Source organism: Bufo bufo, chromosome 2 (assembly GCF_905171765.1).
Source record: "Bufo bufo chromosome 2, aBufBuf1.1, whole genome shotgun sequence".
Lineage (NCBI taxonomy): Eukaryota > Metazoa > Chordata > Amphibia > Anura > Bufonidae > Bufo > Bufo bufo.
Window position 1 is genome coordinate 792,723,227 of NC_053390.1, and position 19,209 is coordinate 792,742,435.

Here is a 19,209-nt window from a genome sequence, read left to right on the forward strand (position 1 = left end):
TGCTGCTCATCACTAGCACTGAGAAGTTTAAGCTGGCCATATACTTTAGATTGCTGTCAGCTGAAGGCTCCTCTGGTCAACAGCTATTCCTCCCAACCCCCCTACATAAGTAAGCTGGATTTGTCAGAGGGGGAAAGACACCTGTCAGACACCTCTGGTGGTGGCTTGTTAACAGTCTGACCCTTCTTTCCTAGACATCTGAGATCAGAGCGGTGGAAAGTCCGGACACCCTCATATACATTAGAAGGTTAGCCAATCCTGTCAGCATTGTTGGGTTTGGTAGATTAAAATCTAATGTGTAACTCTTGAGTTATAGAGAGTCACCCAAAAACCTATGAGAATGTACAAACTCTATAAAGAGGTGGCCCCTGTTGAATTCAAAGCCATGACCTAACTGATGCAAGGCGGCAGATCTAACTCTTTTTTTTTACTATTTTAGACTTTTTTCACAACCAGGTATTTTTGGAACATTAACAGACTCTTACAGTAAATCCATCAATACTCTCTCTTATAGCTGAATCTAAATCATCGGTCACGTTTCATCTTCGATGATATCCTTGGTGGAAAAGTGACAAGCCCCTCACTATGCACTATTAAATCCCGGGAAGCTCTGCTCTTGTGTAGCCGCTGACATTTAAATGATGCACCTGCTATAACATGCATCAACCCTCTTACTTGCCTGACAGTACCGTTCGGGCAGCGAGCAAAAACTGATACCACACAGCTGTTCCCCCGTTTTTGCTTTTTGTTTTGCCAACAGCAGTTTCGGCCCTTGAAGTTTTTCTGCTGAAGTGGAATCATGTTTGAGTTAGCTAATAATGGCGATAAAGAAAAGAGCTTTGAAAATAAATCTCAAAGGCACAAAAGCATTTGTAACATCTAACAATATGAAGGATTTCTCGAAAAGAGACTCCGGAGAATGTAACATAGCCATTCGACTATGGCTTGACTTAAAAGCCATGGTATCACATACAGTTGGCATCGCACCCAACCCTCTGATCTCTGAATCTCTGATCTGTCTTTGCCCTTTGTTACCAGTTCTACATTCCGTCATGAAGAAGAAATAAAAAGACCCCCCCCCCCCACTCTCTGGTGGAAGAGCTAAACACCAGTTTATATTTCGGGATCATGTGTATATTAATAGAGCTCGTTCCTCCAAGCCCACCGCCAGTGTTAATACAAGGAATATATTCTCCAAACTATCGTCTTACAAAACCAGCCCCTCTTCCCAATAAACCAGAATTATGACTAAGAAAACAACTTTGAAGTTCTTACGGCTTCCTTATACCTAATTTTTCTTCTTTTACGACAGATTAATCCATGGCTTCTATTTAGAATAATACTGCGCTATCTGATATGCTAAAAAAAAAAATCCTTTGTAGTTTTTCTCACTTAGATTTGATATAATCCTTGGATATGAAGATTGTGGTAGGGAAGAGGGGTTTAATGACTTGTTAAAATTTATTAAAGTCGGTTCCTTTTGTAAACTGGTTTCCTGGAAGTACAGCTTAATTGCTGCAGTATGAGAAGTTTTCGAATACTTTCGGGGTCATTTATGAAGGCCCTATACCAGGAGACTGGCGTAAAGAAGTTGCAAACAGAATTTCTGCAAAACTTTTTTGTGCTAATGGTGTTTTTACGTTACCCTCCCCCCTTTAAAAGAAGGCGTGGCATGGGTAAGGCCTGGGCGGGGCCTTTGGCCTCAGCAGATGATAAATGCAATGATTAATCTGACTAAGGCCTCTTTCACACTTGCGTTGTCCGGATCCTTCGTGCACTCCATTTGCCGGAGGTGCCCGCCATATCCGTAACACCGCAAGTGAACTGAAAGCATTTGAAGACGGATCCGTCTTCAAAATGCGTTCAGTGTTACTATGGCACCCAGGACGCTATTAAAGTCCTGGTTGCCATAGTAGTAGTGGGGAGCGGGGGAGCAGTATACTTACCGTCCGTGCGGCTCCCGGGGCGCTCCAGAATGACGTCAGAGCGCCCCATGCGCATGGATGACGTGATCCATGCGATCACGTCATCCATGCGCGTGGGGCGCCCTGACGTCACTCTGAAGCGCCCCGGGAGCTGCACGGACGGTAAGTATACTGGTCCCTCGCTCCCCGCTACACTATACCATGGCTGCCAGGACTTTAACGTCCCGGCAGCCATGGTAACCATTTAGAAAAAGCTAAACGTCGGATCCGGTAATGCGCCGAAACGACGTTTAGCTTAAGGCCGGATCCGGATTAATGCCTTTCAATGGGCATTAATTCCGGATCCGGCCTTGCGGCCTTGCGGCAAGTGTTCAGGATTTTCTCCGGCCAAAAAACGTTCCGTTCCGGAACTGAAGACATCCTGATGCATCCTGAACGGATTTCTCTCCATTCAGAATGCATGGGGATAATCCTGATCAGGATTCTTCCGGCATAGAGCCCCAACGACGGAACTCTATGCCGGAAGACAACAACGCAAGTGTGAAAGGGGCCTTAAATTGAAGCCCATGCCCCTAAGGCATCTGGCCACCATCATAATGCATCATATATTTGCTGAAGATATCTGCTCCACAAAAAAGTCAAAAACACTCCAAAGTTCAGCATTTGATACATTACCCTCCATTTATAGCATTAGTAAATCTGCCTCACTGTATGTTAACCTTTCTGTTGGGTAATGTTTGTTGACTTCTCTGGTTATAGTCATTGTACTTCACATGCTCTTTCTCAGTATCTCCTCTTAATTTCGTTTTTTTAATCATTTTTATCACTTTTTTTTTTTTTGAACATGAAGGTTAGCACTAAACTGAAGGGGCAATTTTAATGCCGCTTATATACCGTAAATGGTCCTTCCCATAAACATGTTCCACTTCTTTTCACATTTTAGAATCTTTTCACAATTAAGGTTTTGTTTTTCTATCTTCCCGGACTTAAATTGTGAAGGGACATTATGGCTGATAATTATATATTGTAATGTGTATAGGAGGTTTAAAGAGAATGTGTAAGATTAATCAAAACTAGCGTAAAGGAAAAACTGGCTGAGTTGCCCATAGCAACCAATCAGATCCCACCTTTCATTTTTCAGAGCTCCTTTGGAAAATGAAAGGTGGAATCTGATTGGTTGCTATGGGCAACTCAGCCAGTTTCTCTTTACACCAGTTTTGCTAAATCTCCCCCTATGTGTGTCAGAAACTGACCTATTGTTTAATCAAGTTTTATGTTAAACACATTTTTATAGAATGTTACTTTTAATTTTTCATGTCACTGTCTAATTTTTAACAAAAATCCTAAAATCCTGCTGTTTTCACCCTACCCACTAGATGTAATAATAGGCTAACACTTCCTGTACTGTAGAGATCACTTCTCAGCAGTCATCTTATTGTCACAAGCATGATTACAATGACAGTTAACACCTCTATATACATAACACAGGATCCACCATTCAAAAAAGGTGATGGTAACCGCAGAACCTCCTCACCCTCCCTGCACAATGGTCTCTGAACAGGTCACACAACATACCCACAAGCAGACATCCCAACCTGCAAAAACTCATTTCAGGGAGGTGCACTTCTCATTTCAGGGAGGTTTTCTTTTTTTTTTTCTTTCACAAACTTTTTATTACATTTTCCAAACATATGCAGTATCTGCACACTTTGCTCTATGGTGTGAAGGACTGGGCTCATTACCCTGCCCCAAATTATCATATTTATGTATATGATTAAAGGGATTCTGTCACCACCTATAAGCCCTGTGAGCTAAACATCTGCTCATGTCCAGGGTAGCATTCTGATTTCTAAGGTGGCCTTATAAAAGCTATTTCTGGCTTTATTCTGCGGAAAAACAGGTTTTACTAACCTGTCAATCATTGAATTAAGGTGCCCAAGCAGGGGAGGTCTGTGGATGCATGGTGCCCGGCCGCACGCATCGCCGTTCGTGCCCAGCGCCACCTTCTACTCCTCGGTGCCGCCTCTCCCTTCCTCCCCCTCCTCCCACTTTGAGATCCCGCGCGTGCGCACAGGCTCAGCCTGATACGCCGTTGCGGACTGCTGGCATCGGCTTCTTCTTGCACTGTGCGCACGCGCCGAGAAGGGGACGCTGCTACAGGTTGCCGGAAAGGTTTACTGCGAGTAAACTAGAGATGGGAAGTTTGGATCTTTCACATGAATCGGTTCATTCGCTGAGCTGACAAGAAGCAAGTGAACGGAAGCTTAGGTTGCGCAATGCGCATGCGCAGATGCTTGGATTCACTTGCTGACTCGCTGAGTCGGCTCTTGGTCTGAGTCAGGAAGTTTATTCTTTAAAACCCTGTGTGTAATTATCTACCCCACTGTAGGAAAAAAATCAAGCATCCAGGGGGTGTGAATTTAACACTGGGGTAAATAATATAATTAAAATGGAGGGTTAAATGTGTAAATGTATTTAAAAAAAACACATCTCTCTCAATAATTCTATAGCTACTGAATGAGACAGAAGAAGGGATGCCTTTAACATATATATCTCCTTGAGAAGCCAATTTGACCCTAAAGGGTTAATTCAACCTGTAATCTAAACTCTGTGTCCTGTCACTTCTCTTATTTCTCTGTTCTGCTATCAGTAAACCTTTCCGGGATATATTCTTTCATTCTTTCACATGCGGGCGTCAGGGAGCCGCTATCTAATAGAGGAAGACTCCCTGAACGTCCGGGAGACTTGAGATCCCTATCCACAAGTATGCTTCCATAGAAGTCAATGAACATCTCCTACCTGTTGTGTCTGTCACAGACAGCCCGGGAGAGGGGAGCGGAGGATAGGAGTAATAGTTTTGGCCCTGAGGGCGGTAATAATACAGTGTCAATTCCCCCATCTGGCTCTCTCTGGGGCCGTGCACTGACTGGAAAGCACACCTTTTCTTTCTTTGGGGAGCACCATAGTCTTGGGGCTCCTGCCTGCTGGTGATTGGGGTGCCCTTGGTGTTAAGTGGTTTCATATGCTGGGAGAGGGGCTTTTTGGCCCCACAAGCACCAGAGCCAGGGCCCCTTATAGTCAATCAAACTTTTTGGGACCGCAGAGCACTATAAATCTAGTCAAATGCTGAACTTTTAATTTTCGCTCCGGGTTTTACTTAAAAGCTATAGACACCTTAAGTGACTTTTTTTCATAATATTTTACTTATTTTGTCATTTTTAATTGGTCTTTATTAAGCTCATAAACACTCATTTAAAGTGTATCTGTTCCCATGATCAACCCTATTAAACCATTGCCTGGTAGGGTAGATCAAGGTGATTAAAACTAGCCATTTCTTGCTGCAATCGGTATTACTGTTGCAATTTTTTAAAATAATATTTAGTTATATGCATATAAGGTGCTCAGAGCACCGAGGGGCTGGTCCAGCCTCTCTGAGCACCGCTTCACTTCCACCTCTCCCCGTTGCCACTCCCTCTCCCAATAAGATTGACACTCACCTCACTATCCTAGTACTTGGCCCTGAAATCTTGTGTGCATGCGTCGGCAGCAGTACTTTTGGTGCATGCACAGTAAAGATCTTATGTAGCAATGCTTTGAAGCTATCAAACTGCTAAAAAATACAGAATATCTTAAATGAGTAAAGTAAATATAAATGCTATAGATCAAGTCCACAGGTCATCTCTTTGAAGGATTCACTGAGAAGGAGAAGGAACAGTCTGCAGATGTATTGAAAATGAAATCTGTAGAGGAAAACCTGTTGTGAAATTGTAATAAAAACCAATTGAAAAAATATTTTAGCCCAAAATAAGTAGAATACAATAATATTAAAAATGTCTCAAAAGACATCCATAGCCTTTTAGGATATAGAAACAAATGCTACACTTCTTTCTCCTGTTATATATGCAGTGACCCAGATCAATAATAAATAAAAATGATAATCTTTATTTATATAGTGCCAACATATTCAAAAGAGTTCATTTGGTGCTAAAAGAGTTAATGCTTTATTTTATGCTCCGTATGTGATCCCAAAAGATATATATAGGTAGCACTAGTTAGTTACTTATGCTTAGGCTAGCCCTGCCTTCTTTGAGGGAGGAGATGTGCAGTTGAATTGCATCAGCCAGTTTAGTCTGTCTCCAGCCTAGGAGAGCAGCAGGTGCATTTGTAACGCCCCAGAGTGGGATTACCACTTCTGCACTCCGCTACTGTCTTTACTGGTTAACCTCATGTCCTCATGTGTATTTATTTCAGGTCCAAACACTGTGCATTTCCTATTTTGCAACTGTTATGTTCAAGTGTAATTTACCTGGTTCACCAGTAGGTGGCAGAAAGCATGACAGAGCTACAGTTAGAGAGAATAAAAACCCTTCTTTCCATTCTAACTCTCCCTCTAAGGACTAATTAGTTAGAAGTTAGTCTAGCTTAACCCCTGCTAGGGGAAGGAAGCAAGGGCTGGGCATGTTGCCGTTGGACGTGCCCCAGCTAAGCAAAACAAGCCAGCTAGAGCACCTTTAGCTCTGCTGGATATAGAGGCCACAGCTTAGAGCCTCAGAAGCCAGGAGGAGTTTTCCCTGGAGAAATCTAGAGACAGACCAGACTACGAAATGAGGTACATCATAAAGAAGAAGCTGAGTCATCCAGCCAGCTTGTCAGTACAGCAGAGCTAGAGAGCAACAGATGTAGCAGGGAGGAATTTGCCTGCCACAGTTTTAATGCTAAAGCCTGCTGGAACCAAGACAAAGTCTGTAAACCGTTTGGAGAAACATTTATGCAAAGTAAAGCTGTTATTGACCTTCATCACAAGGTCTTGACTCAATTTATTCTTCATCCCCAAGTTAACTATCCTCCTTTTTCTGCTTCGGAAGACAATGCCTGGGGTCCAGCGTATCCAGGTAGGAGCACCGTGACACATACAAAAACATTAAGAGACATTTTAGGCCACCCTACACCTGGGTACCACCACCACCTTTTAAAAGGGACTCGTTGTTGCTTCACTGCAACTGGCGTCACAAATATTTCTTGAAGGGACCCTTTGCTCATCATCCTCATTAAAGGGGTTGTCTCATTGCTACGATATGCCCCCATTGTCTGATAGGTAAGGGTCTCACCACTGGGACCCATACCTATATTGAGAATGGTATGGGCCAAAATGGTGGTTGGAGGACTCCGGTCCGGCCACCACCAAGCACTCTCCCCATAGAAGTGAATGGTAACACACCGCGCATGACCGGTCACCACTCCCATTCACTTCTATGGGCCCGATGAAAATAGCCAAGTTCTTTATGCTGATGACCTTCTCCTGTACATAACCAACCCGAGGGTGTCCTTCCCTGTCTTGATTAATGAGTTTGAGCGCTATGGTCAAGTCAGTAACTTTACCATTAACCTCACACTGCCTAATACCTTAGTAGACAGCCTCAAAGCTTCTTTTTCATTTCGATGGCAAACTCACTCTATCAAATATCTGGGCGCCCAAATCCCCTGTGATCTATCTACCTGGTTCTCACTTAATTACACACCTCTGCTCCAAAAGTCCATACAGGACCTCAGTGGCATGCCTAGGGTGGGGCAGGTCCTTTCTTTAGCACCCCCCCTCCAATACTTTAAAAAACCTTAACAGTAGTTTTGTACAGATGTGTGCCCCCTATGCCCACATTGTGCCCTCTCTGTGCCCCTTTCACAGTTGTTATGCCCTCTTTGTGCCCCCTTCACAGTAATAATCCCCTTTTTGCCCCCTTCACAGTAATAATCCCCACTGTGCCCCTTCATAGTAATAATCCCCATTGTGCCCCTTCATAGTAATAATCCCCATTGTGCCCCTTCATAGTAATAATCCCCATTGTGCCCCTTCATAGTAATAATCCCCATTGTGCCCCCTTTATAGTAATAATGCCCACTGTGCTCTCTTCATAGAAATCTATAATGATGGAAGTGCTCATTGCTTCTGGCACCCCCCTGAGAGCCGACACCCGGGGCGGACCACCCCCCACGCGCCCCCCCCCCCCCCCCCCTTAGCACACCACTGCAAGACCTGTCCCGCTATAACAATCTACAGCTGCCCTGGTTTGTTCACATGAATGCAGTCAAGATGGATGTCTTACTGTGATTCTTGTATTTATTCCAAACTATTCCAGTCGTACCCCCTAGGAGTTTTTTCCATAGCATACAAAGAGCAGTAAACAAATTTGCATGGAGATCCCTCAGACCTCTTAGGGTACTTTCACACTAGCGTTATTCTTTTCCGGCCTAGAGTTCCGTCCTAGGGGCTCAATACCGGAGAAGAACTGATCAGTTTTATCCTAATGCATTCTGAATGGAGAGCAATCTGTTCAGGATGCATCAGGATGTCTTCAGTTCAGTCTTTTTGCCATTTCAGGACGGAGAAAATACCGCAGCATGCTGCAGTTTTATCTCCGTCCAAAAAGGCTGAACAGTTGCCGGAAGGCCGGCTCCGGCATTCATTTATATTGAAGTGTTCTGGCAAAACGGATCCGGCATGTGCAGACCGAATAAAATGCAAAAAAAATTTATACCGGATCCGTTTTTTTCCGGATGACAGATCCGGCATTTCAATGCATTCGTCAGACGGATCCGCATCCGGATCCGTCTGACAAATGCAATCAGTTTGCATACTTTTTGCCGGATCCAGCTGTCGGTTCCGGCGAATTGCCTGACGGAATCCTCTGCCGCAAGTGTGAAAGTAGCCTTATTCGTCATAAAATCCTGATTAGGAGTAAATTGGTGGGGGGAGCTGGACTCCCAGACTTCGACCTGTACCATCAGGACTCCTTATTTCAGAGAATTGTGGACTGGTTCTATAATAAATCACAGAAGCAATGGATCCAAGTAGAGGAGGACATATCCCCAATCCCACCGACTTCCTTACCCTGGATCTTACCGGATGGTAGGCCCCCTCTTAAAGAGTTTTCAATGATTACTCATCATCTGATTCTCCTCTGTGACAGATCCATGATTATGGTTTATCGCACCGCCCAGAACCTCTTAGCCCGCTTTTTGGAAATCCTGATTTTCTCATGGCCATAGGTCGAGATGCTTTTTTGGGATGGACTGCTTCTGCCTCTCCATGTTGCTACCAAATCATGACAGAGAACTCCCACCTGCCGTCTTTTTCCACTCTGCAGGGGACCAGCCAGGGCAGAGTCCTATCTTGGCTAGAATATGCACAACTTCGCAAAAACCTACATTCACTCTTCACACATGGACTTGTTCCTAAATCTCTCTCTGATTTTGAAGGGCTTCTTCTACAAGCTGCCCCTCCGGTTCACTTGATGTCTCTCCTATATGGTATGTTATTGTGTAGGGTGGCAAGCGAAGTACCGACCTTTGTCATGGCTTGGGAGTCTGAACTTGGCACATCTCTCTCGGAATCGGACTGGGAAAAGATCTTTTCGCTTTCTCACAAAATGTCTATAGCCTGCGCTGCCTAGGAGAAGAACTACAAGATTCTGACCAGATGGTTCAGATGCCCATCCGTTCTACACTCTTATTATCTCCTGAGGTTCCAGAGGTCTGCTGGAATTGCAACTCAGAGGTAGGAAACATAACTCATATCTGGTGGTCCTGCCCTCTCATCCAACCTTTTTGGCGACATATTTTTGAAATATACCAACAATTAACACCAACTCCACTCCATCTCTCCTCTCTCTCTAGCCGGGTTATGTGTCAGCTATCAAACGAGTCATCCTGCGTTACTTTCTCTTTGCCAGACATTGGAGGTCTCAGACCCCTCTCCTCTATTAAAGAATAGTTGAGAGAGGTGGACACCTTGAAGAGAATGGAGACCTTAACAGCTGAGAACACAGAAAGGGCTGAGGGGGTGAGGCGTATGTGGGACCCCTGGATTACGTTTAAGGCCGAATCAGACTTCCCCTCCTGGCTCAGGGAAGATTAATCAAACCAAGCAGGTCCTTTCCCTTATACCCAGTTAAGGAACTTCTGGAACTGGTTAGGTTCCTTCCTTGTAACTGCCCCAACCCTATCTCTTTCATTCCCCTTCCTCCTCTTCCTCATATCCCCCCCCTATTTTTATATATTTTTTTAATTATTATCTTATGTTTCACTGGTTTACTGATCTACGATAGTTATTCTTACGGCCTTGATTAATAGGCCAAGTTAATTAGGCGTTTGATATTAATGAGGACTTAATATGGAAGTTTTGACATCCTACTACTTTTGCTGTACTGCATGATGATAAATCTGAATATACCAGCTTGTGCTTTGGCTCTGTTTTGTCTGTATTGTCAGCATGTTCATCCCCATTTTTCTCACTGGGCCTGCAGGCTCATAAGTGCTTTTATTTGAATGTGTACTTTTTCATTGAAAATCTTAATAAATACAGATTGAGCGAAACGAATGGACGGCGTCTGCGAATGCCACTTTCGGGGCTCCGTTTAGGAAATAGGGACCCACACTTATCAGACAATGGGGGCATATTCTAGCGATATGCCTCCATTGTCTCAGATGAGACAACCTCTTTAAAGAGACTGTTCCTTGAGATCAATACATGGACCTGCATATTGACCCTATCATCCATCCGCTGGCCTGCTGCATCCAACAGGAGCCCCAATACAAGGGAGTGTCCTGAAGAAAGAAAGGATGCGCCCTCCATTCAATGCAATGCCCCAGGGAGCTCCAATGGAAGGACTGCCACTGTGAACTGTGAGTACTACTACCCCTCTCAAGGCCACAACTACCACTCCCATTCTCTCTGCCCTGTGCCTCCCCGGCGGCTCGCCACACATACACATAATCTAACCAGTATATACAGTAGCAAATTAATTATAACTATGTTTGTACAATATGGCCTGAATATTGCACCGAGCTACAGACCTGACCCCGTCATTGGGTGATTTTTGACATCTAGCCAAAGACTTGTCAACTACAGCAAAGAAGTAAATTGACAATGAACACGTATGGGCCTTAGATCATGCTCTTTCCTGCACAGATGAAACAGAACACCACGCCAGCGGAACTATCAGCCTGCGCTGTCCCATGCATATGATTGTTTGATATACTTAAACATTAGCATGAAACTCAATATTGCTTCTCTGGAATTTTAATTATAATTTTCCCCCCAGATTCTGCAGAAGAATTTGGAGGGTTCCTTAAGTATTTATATGAAACTGAACAGTTCAAACAAATATGGCAAATCATCTGAATTGGAGCCGGCAGCCTGTGGTAAATGCAATTTTTACAGCTAACGTTTTCTCATTTGTACTTTTCTTTTTGCCCTGTGTCCAGATGGAGAGACCGCTGAGCTACGAGATGGCAAATGTAAGGGCCTGAAAGAGGAGATGAAGGAACAGATGATCAAAAGTCTAAGCATCGGGTCCAAGAAAATAATCTTGCAGGAATCAAACAGGGTTTATGGACCTAGGTTCTGCAGAATGTCAGGTTTATTAATGAGTACACATGGTAGACCATTTGTTATTCATCAATATAGATACTAAAATGGTTGCATGACTTATCTTGTACTCATGATCAATTACACCTTGTATAATACTCCAGAGCTGCACTCACTGTTGTGCCGGTCGAGTCATTGTGTACATACATTACATTACCTATCTTGTACTGATTCTGAGTTGCATCCTGTATTATACTCCAGAGCTGCACTCACTATTCTTCTGGTGGAGTCACTGTGTAAATACATTACATTACTTATCCTGTACTGATCCTGAATTACATCCTGTATTATACTCCAGAGCTGCACTCACTAATTTGCTGGTGGAGTCACTGTGTAAATACATTACATTACTTATCCTGTACTGATCCTGAATTACATCCTGTATTATACTCCAGAGCTGCACTCACTATTCTGCTGGTGGAGTCACTCTGTAAATACATTACATTACTTATCCTGTACTGATCCTGAGTTACATCCTGTATTATACTCCAGAGCTGCACTCACTATTCTGCTGGTGGAGTCACTGTGTACATACATTACATTACTTATCCTGTACTGATCCTGAGTTACATCCTGTATTATACTCCAGAGCTGTACTAACTATTCTGCTAGACCAGGGATGCTCAACCTGTGGCCCTTTAGCTGTTGTAAAACTACAACTCCCACAATGCCCTTCTGTAGGATGATAGCTGTAGGCTGTCAGGGAATGATGGGAGTTGTAGTTTGGCAACAGCTGGAGGGACGTAGGTTGCGCATGCCTGTGCTAGACAACTAGACTAGACTTATTTGGCAGTATATGTGTAACGCCCCAGAGTGGTATTACCACTTCTGCACTCCGCTACTGTCTTGATTGGTTAACCTCATGTCATCATGTGTATTTATTTCAGGTCCAAAATATGTGAATTTGCTATTTTGCTACTGTTTATGTTATCATGTAATGTACCTGGTTCACCAGCAGGTGGCAGCAAGCATGGTAGAGCTACAGTTAGAGAGAATGGAACCCTTCTTTCCATTCTAACTCTCCCTCTAAGGAGAGGAGGGAACTAGTTAGTTAGGAGTAGTCTAGCTTACCCCCTGCTAGGGAAAGGAAGCAAGGGCAGTGCACGTCGTCGTTGGACGCGCCCCAGCTAAGCAAAGCAGGCCAGCTAGAGCACCTTTAGCTCTGCTGGACATGCAGGCCACAGCTTAAAGCCTTAGAAGCCAGGAGGAGTTTTCCATGGACAAATCTAGAGACAGACGGACTACAAAGTGAAGTACAGCGTAAAGAAGAAGCTGAGTTCTATAGCCAGCCTGTCAGTACAGCAGAGCCAGAGAGAAATAGATGTAGCAGAGAGGAGTTTGCCTAGAACAGTTTTAATGCTAAAGGTTGCTGGAACCAAAAAAAAGTCTGTAAATCGTTTGGAGAAACGTTTATGCAAAGTAAAGCTGCTTTTCAACTTTATCACAAGGTCTGGACTAAATTTATTCTTCATCCCCAAGTTAACTTTTCCCCTTTTACTGCTTCGGAAGACAACACCTGGGGTCCAGCGTATCCAGGTAGGAGCACCGTGACACAAAACATTAAGGGACATTGTAGACCACCCTATACCACTCGGCCATTCCTACACCTGGGTACCACCACCAACACCATTTCTTAAAGGCACTCTGTCCCGTTGTTGCTTCACTTCAACTGGCGTCATGAATACTTCTTAAAGGGACCCTTTGCCACTGTCGGACGTTGCATATGTTGTTTAGTCTTCGGTGATCTATTGCTCTTTGATTTCTTCATTACTTGGTCGACTAAGGTGAATACAATTGCACATGTAAGAGACAAACGGACGGCACTCACCGATGCTTGCTGAAACAATTTCTTTATTCCTGGTAGAGAGCGAATAACATACACGAGTGCTCCAGCTGAGTTAGGAGCCTAGCTCAGCTGGAGCACTCGTGTATGCTGTTCACTCTCTACCAGGAATAAATAAATTGCTTCAGCAAGCATCGGTGAGTGTCGTCCGTTTGTCTCTTACATGTGCAATATCATTCAAGCAGTAACTGCCTGGTTACACGTTGGACAGAGCACCATCGGCAGCGCCTATGCCGCATATGTATACCTGCCAAGTACCCCGGTGACGAGTGTATGATATAAGGGATCCATTCTTGGTTAAGTGCAGTGCCACTCTTATCTTCACTACAATCGCAATTAAGGTGAATACAATGACATGTCCCTCGTGGTCCAGTGTTATATACTGTAGCTAGCCCCCAGTGATTCAGTGATGGCTGTCTTGCTCATTGGACATTTTACTGTATTTTCAGGCTCGTGAGCGTCCATGAGTTGCATTATCCTTCTGGCTGTACATAAACTAGACAGAGCCCAGTTTCTGGTGATTGAGTGGTGTTTATTGACTTCTCATATCTTCTTGTTAATTCAGCCTTTTTAACCTTCCATATACACTGTGCTAGCCAATATTGACCCGGGGGGCATCCATATCTGATGACATAGCAGTCTCTATCTCTAGTACTACACACAATTCCTAGGACCTGGTGACTTTGTGGCCACAATCATATCTGACCTGATCTACAGATGCAGAAGAAAGCATCTGGACTGGAGCTCTACATTGTGATGGCATCTAGAGTATTGTTAGCTTATGCACATCATATGGAAATGCAGATGTTACCAGTACTGATAGAAGGTTCCTGCTGACCATGTGACATCTGTACTGTTCTATATTATGCCAAGACTCCATTAACTCAGATGTATAGACAGGGTTTGCCTTACATTGGCTGATGCCCTTTAGGGTCAATTGTGACCACAGCTTCTGAGGGAACATTTACCAGGAATAGGCTGCTCCAGGTGTCTAAACGGTCCCCCCTGTGACAAGATCACTGGAGCTGTTTAGCAGCTGAAGGCCTTGTGAAGGCTCCCAGGCCTGCCATAGCTAAAGGGGTTGTCCAATTTCCGATATTGATGACCTATCCTCAGCCTATCAGCTGTTTAGCAGCACTCTCTTCACTGTTTATTTGCTCGCTGTCAACAGCCACTCAAATGGGAAGGATTAGTTATAGTTACACATCGCTGTCCTTTTCAAGTGAATGGGACATAGGAGTTGTAATTACATCTGCTTTCACTGCAGTGTCTATGGCGAGCAGGTAAACAGTGAAGAGAAAACAATGACGAGATCTATCCTGAGGATAGGTCATCAATATCGGCAACCAGACAACCCCTTTAAGTTCCTGTTGAGACTTGGCTCAGACAGGGCTCAATAGGAACACAGCAATTTTTCCCATAGACTGCAATGGCAGTCTATGTTATAAGCAGGGGCATAACTACCACAGTGGCAGACCATAAGACTGCTATGGGGCCCAAGGCAAGAGGGCACCCAGTTGGGATCATCCCCTCTTCTACTGGGGATGAAAACTTGGTCAGGACTCTACCGTCTAAAGGAACAACATTTAGAAAATGAGGCAGCAGAAAAAAATTGCCCAAGGGTCATTGAAAGAAGTTTAGGAGGAAACCCTTCAGTCCTGATTGGGAGGCCTAGTTGATCCTTGCTATAGGGCCCTTACTTCTCTATGTACGCCACTGGGTATAATCTGATGATCGCATGATCAAGTCACTCTGCAGTCACTACAGGTCACTCTGCTGAAAATGAGCCATTAAACAGATCTGTAGACTGAAATACTGTATACATTTTTTTTATTTTTTTTTAAGTATTAAAAAAAGTAACCAAAAAATATAAACTTGATATAGGTGTAATCATACCGAACAACAGAATAAAGATAACATTATTTTTATTATATGCTGAACGCTGTCCAAACTAAACCCATGAAACAATGGCACAGTTGCATTTCTTCTATTTCTGCCTCATAATATTGTTCTCCAACCTCCCAATACAGTGTATGGAACCTCAAATGATGCCATTATAAAGTACAACTTGTCCTGCAGAAAAAAAAAGCCCTCATTTGGGTATGAGAGCAAAAAATGAAAAAGTCATGGCTTTGGGAACCTTGGGAGTAAAAAATTAAAGATGAAAAAAAGAAAATTATTTCCAATGGGAAAGGTGCTAAATCCAAGACAATAAGCCTGCTCACTGAAGAATCAGATTACATAGAAAGAAGTGCAGAGAGAAACAAGCAGACAGAGAGAGAGACAGAGATGATTCAGCAGATTAAGGGCTCATGCACACAGCCGTTGCCCTCAAACAGCGCGTCCGCAATACACGGGCACCGGCGGTGTGCACCTCGCATCACAGATGCGGACCCATTCACTTTAATGGGTCCGCAATCTGGAAGGGCTGGTGCGGAACAGAGTGCTTCCAAGGGGTTTCTGTCTGTGCCTCCGCACCGCAAAAAAGTAGTTAATACACTACGTTTTTGTGGTGTGGACGGATCACGGACCCTTTCAAGTTGAATAGGTCTGGATCTATCTACGGAATTCGCATGGATGTTGCCTGTGCATTGGGGACCACAAATTGCGGTCCCCAATGCATTGAACGGCCAAGCAATTGCCATGTGCATGAGGCCTAATCTGTTGTAAGTAGTTGTTATATCTCACCCCAAGTGCTTTGTTCACATCTATTCAGTTCAGTACTTCTCTATAATGTCCTATATGGTGCATCTGAATGAGTGGGAGTAAAGGACCAGAATCTCCTTTCTCCATATCTATTCTATGGGCAGACATCATTACAGCTCAGAGACAACTGAGATGTATAAATGAAGCCTACAGAGGTGAAAACTGCTAAAATGCCAGATACAAGTCATATAAGTCAAATAACACCAACATACGGTGACTAAATAGCAAATCCATAAATAAAGTCATATAAAATAAAGTTATATAATATTATCATTCGTGGTGGGACAGTATCAGACCTTCAGTGGTGGCGACCAGTGTCGGACTCAAGTCCCTTGGGCCCACCATTGGAAATGATTCTGAGGGCCCACTCTCTGTGTATATACCTTAAAAGCCCTATTTTACTAGGGGTCCATTATTGTCAGAGCTGGGGCCCACCGGGGGATCCTCTGGTGCTCTGGTGGGCCAGTCCGAGACTGGTGGCAACTGTTGAACCTTGTGTGGATGCACAGGTCACAATTAGAGATGAGCGAATCGAATCAGATGAAGTGGAATTTGATCCGAATTTCAGGCAAAATTCGATTTGCAACGAATGCGAATTTCCTCGCGTGGTAACGAAATGCTATTTTTCCTAAAATGGCGGCTACATGTGTGAGGATGAGGACATGGGGCAAGGAACTCTGGCAAGGGGGGATCACCCAGATTGACATGCCTGCATGTAGCCAATCAGCAGAAAGCGAACCATGTGATGTCACAGCCCTATAAATACGGCAGTCATCTTAGAGTCATACATTTTCCAGTGTTCTGAGTGCAGGGACAGACATGAGAAGGCACTAGGGACAGCTATTGGAAAAACCTCAGTGCAGGGAAAGGATGGGGAGAAATCATTCTACCGTAGTAGTGTAAAGAAACAAAAGCAGGTTGCACTGCCGTGTGTCATATGTTGATGCACTGGGTCCTCTAACCCCTGTCCCTTTTCCCAGCACGTGTATGTGGTGCTCAGCCCGGAGTAAGTGGCAATAACAATAAAAAGTGGAGAGTAGAGAAAGGGCGGCACCCACCAATGCTGGTATAAATAGTCCTTTTTCCGTCCAATTAAAACATCAGGGCAGGAGCATATAGTTGCAGTGTTCACAGCAAGGATAAGCAGCAATGGCCGTTTCGCACTAAATTGTGCTTCGTCTGGCCACTGCACAGCTTCTTAGTGCAGGGAGAGACGTCAGAAGGCGCTAGGGACAGTGCTAGAAAAGCGATTTACAAGTGCAGAGAAAGATTATTTGGGGATCCAAATAGCCACTATTCAGCTCTGTCATTCCAGCAATTTGTTCTTAGGCTGCAAGTGCCATGTTGAAAAGCCTTTAGTGGCTTATATCCGTGGAAAAAGAAAAATATATACGCAGTTCACTTCTGCAGTTATATGTGGTGAAAGCATCTAGTGGTGTACTTCAGTACAAAAAGAAAAATATATACGCAGTTCACTGTTGCAGTTATTTGTGGTAAAAGCGTTTAGTGACGTATTTCAGTACTCAAAAATATATACGCACCTCACTGTTGCAGTTATTTGTGGCTTATTTCAGTACAGAAAGAAAAATATATACGCACTTCAATGTTGCAGTTATTTGTCGTATAAGCGTTTAGTGGCCTATTTCAGTACAAAAAGACAAATATATTCTCAGTTCACTTCTGCAGTTATATGTGTTGAAAGTGTTTAGTGGCCTATTTCAATATAGAAAGAAAAATATATACCCACTTCACTGTTGCAGTTATTTGTGGTAAAAGCGTTTCAGTACAAAAAGAAAAATATATTCTCAGTTCGCTTCTGCAGTTATATGTGTTGAAAGCATTTAGTGGCCTATTTCGGTACAGAAAGAAAAATATATATGCGCACCTCACTGTTGCAGTTATTTGTGGTAAAAGCGCTTAATGACGTATTTCAGTACTGAAAGAAAAGTATATACGCAGTTCACTTCTGCAGTTATATGTGGTGAAAGCGTCTAGTGGTGTATTTCAGTACAAAAGAAAAATATATACGCAGTTCACTGTTGCAGTTATTTGCGGTGAAAGCGTTTACTGGGGTATTTTAGTGTAAAAAGAAAAATATATACGCAGTTCACTATTGCAGTTATTTGTGGTAAAAGCGTTTAGTGACGTATTTCAGTACTAAAAGAAAAATATATATACGCACCTCACTGTTGCAGTTATTTGTGGCGAAAGCATTTAGTGGCCTATTTCAGTACAGAAAGAAAAATATATTCTCAGTTTACTTCTGCAGTTATATGTGTTGAAAGCGTTTAGTGGCCTATTTCAGTACAGAAAGAAAAATATATACGCACTTCACTGTTGCAGTTATTTGTGGCAAAAGCATTTAGTGGCCTATTTCAGTACAGAAAGAAAAATATATACGCACTTCACTGGTGCAGCTATTTGTGGTAAAAGCGTTTAGTAGCCTATTTCAGTACAAAAAGAAAAATATATTCTCCGTTAACTTCTGAAATTAAATGTGTTGAAAGTGTTTAGTGGTCTATTTCAGTACAGAAAGAAAAATATATACTCACCTCACTGTTGCAGTTAATTGGGGTAAAAGCGTTTAGTGAAGTATTTCAGCACTAAAAAAAAAATATATACGCACTTCACTGTTGCAGTTATTTGTGGAGAAAGCATTTAGTGGCCTATTTCAGTCCAGAAAGAAAAATATATACGCACTTCACTGTTGCAGTTGTTTGTGGTATAAGCGTTTAGTGGCCTATTTCAGTACAAAAAGAAAAATATATACGCACTTCACTGTTGCAGTTGTTTGTGGTATAAGCGTTTAGTGGCCTATTTCAGTACAAAAAGAAAAATATAGTTGTCGCTTTTAGGGGTGTTTTATTTTGCTTTTAATTTATTTAGTTCAGCTAAAAGTATGTCCGACAGAGAAGTGCCAGGCCATGCACAGAGGAGTGGCAGAGGCGTAAATGTTTCTGGCGCAGGCAGAGGTCGCAGCAGAGTAAGGGGGCGTGGCAGCAGGAGTAGCAGCGAAATGCCTGAGCTCCCAGTGTCATCTAGCGGTCGTGTCTTGACCAGCAACCCAGCGGTTCTTGATTGGTTAACTCGGTCATCCACTTCATCCCAAGTGGCATCAGACACCCCCAGCCAACAGTCGGTGGGTTCGTCAGACACAACCTTTAGTTGGCATGGCCTGGGAGCAGGCCCTGTGCTCTCACCTGTCCTCAACCTGCCTCTGTCCTTTTCTGTTCCCTCACCGTGAGAAGTATTATATACTGTAGGCTCAGCTGCACTTTTCATTGAGGAAGAACTACTAGAGGGCGGTCTGC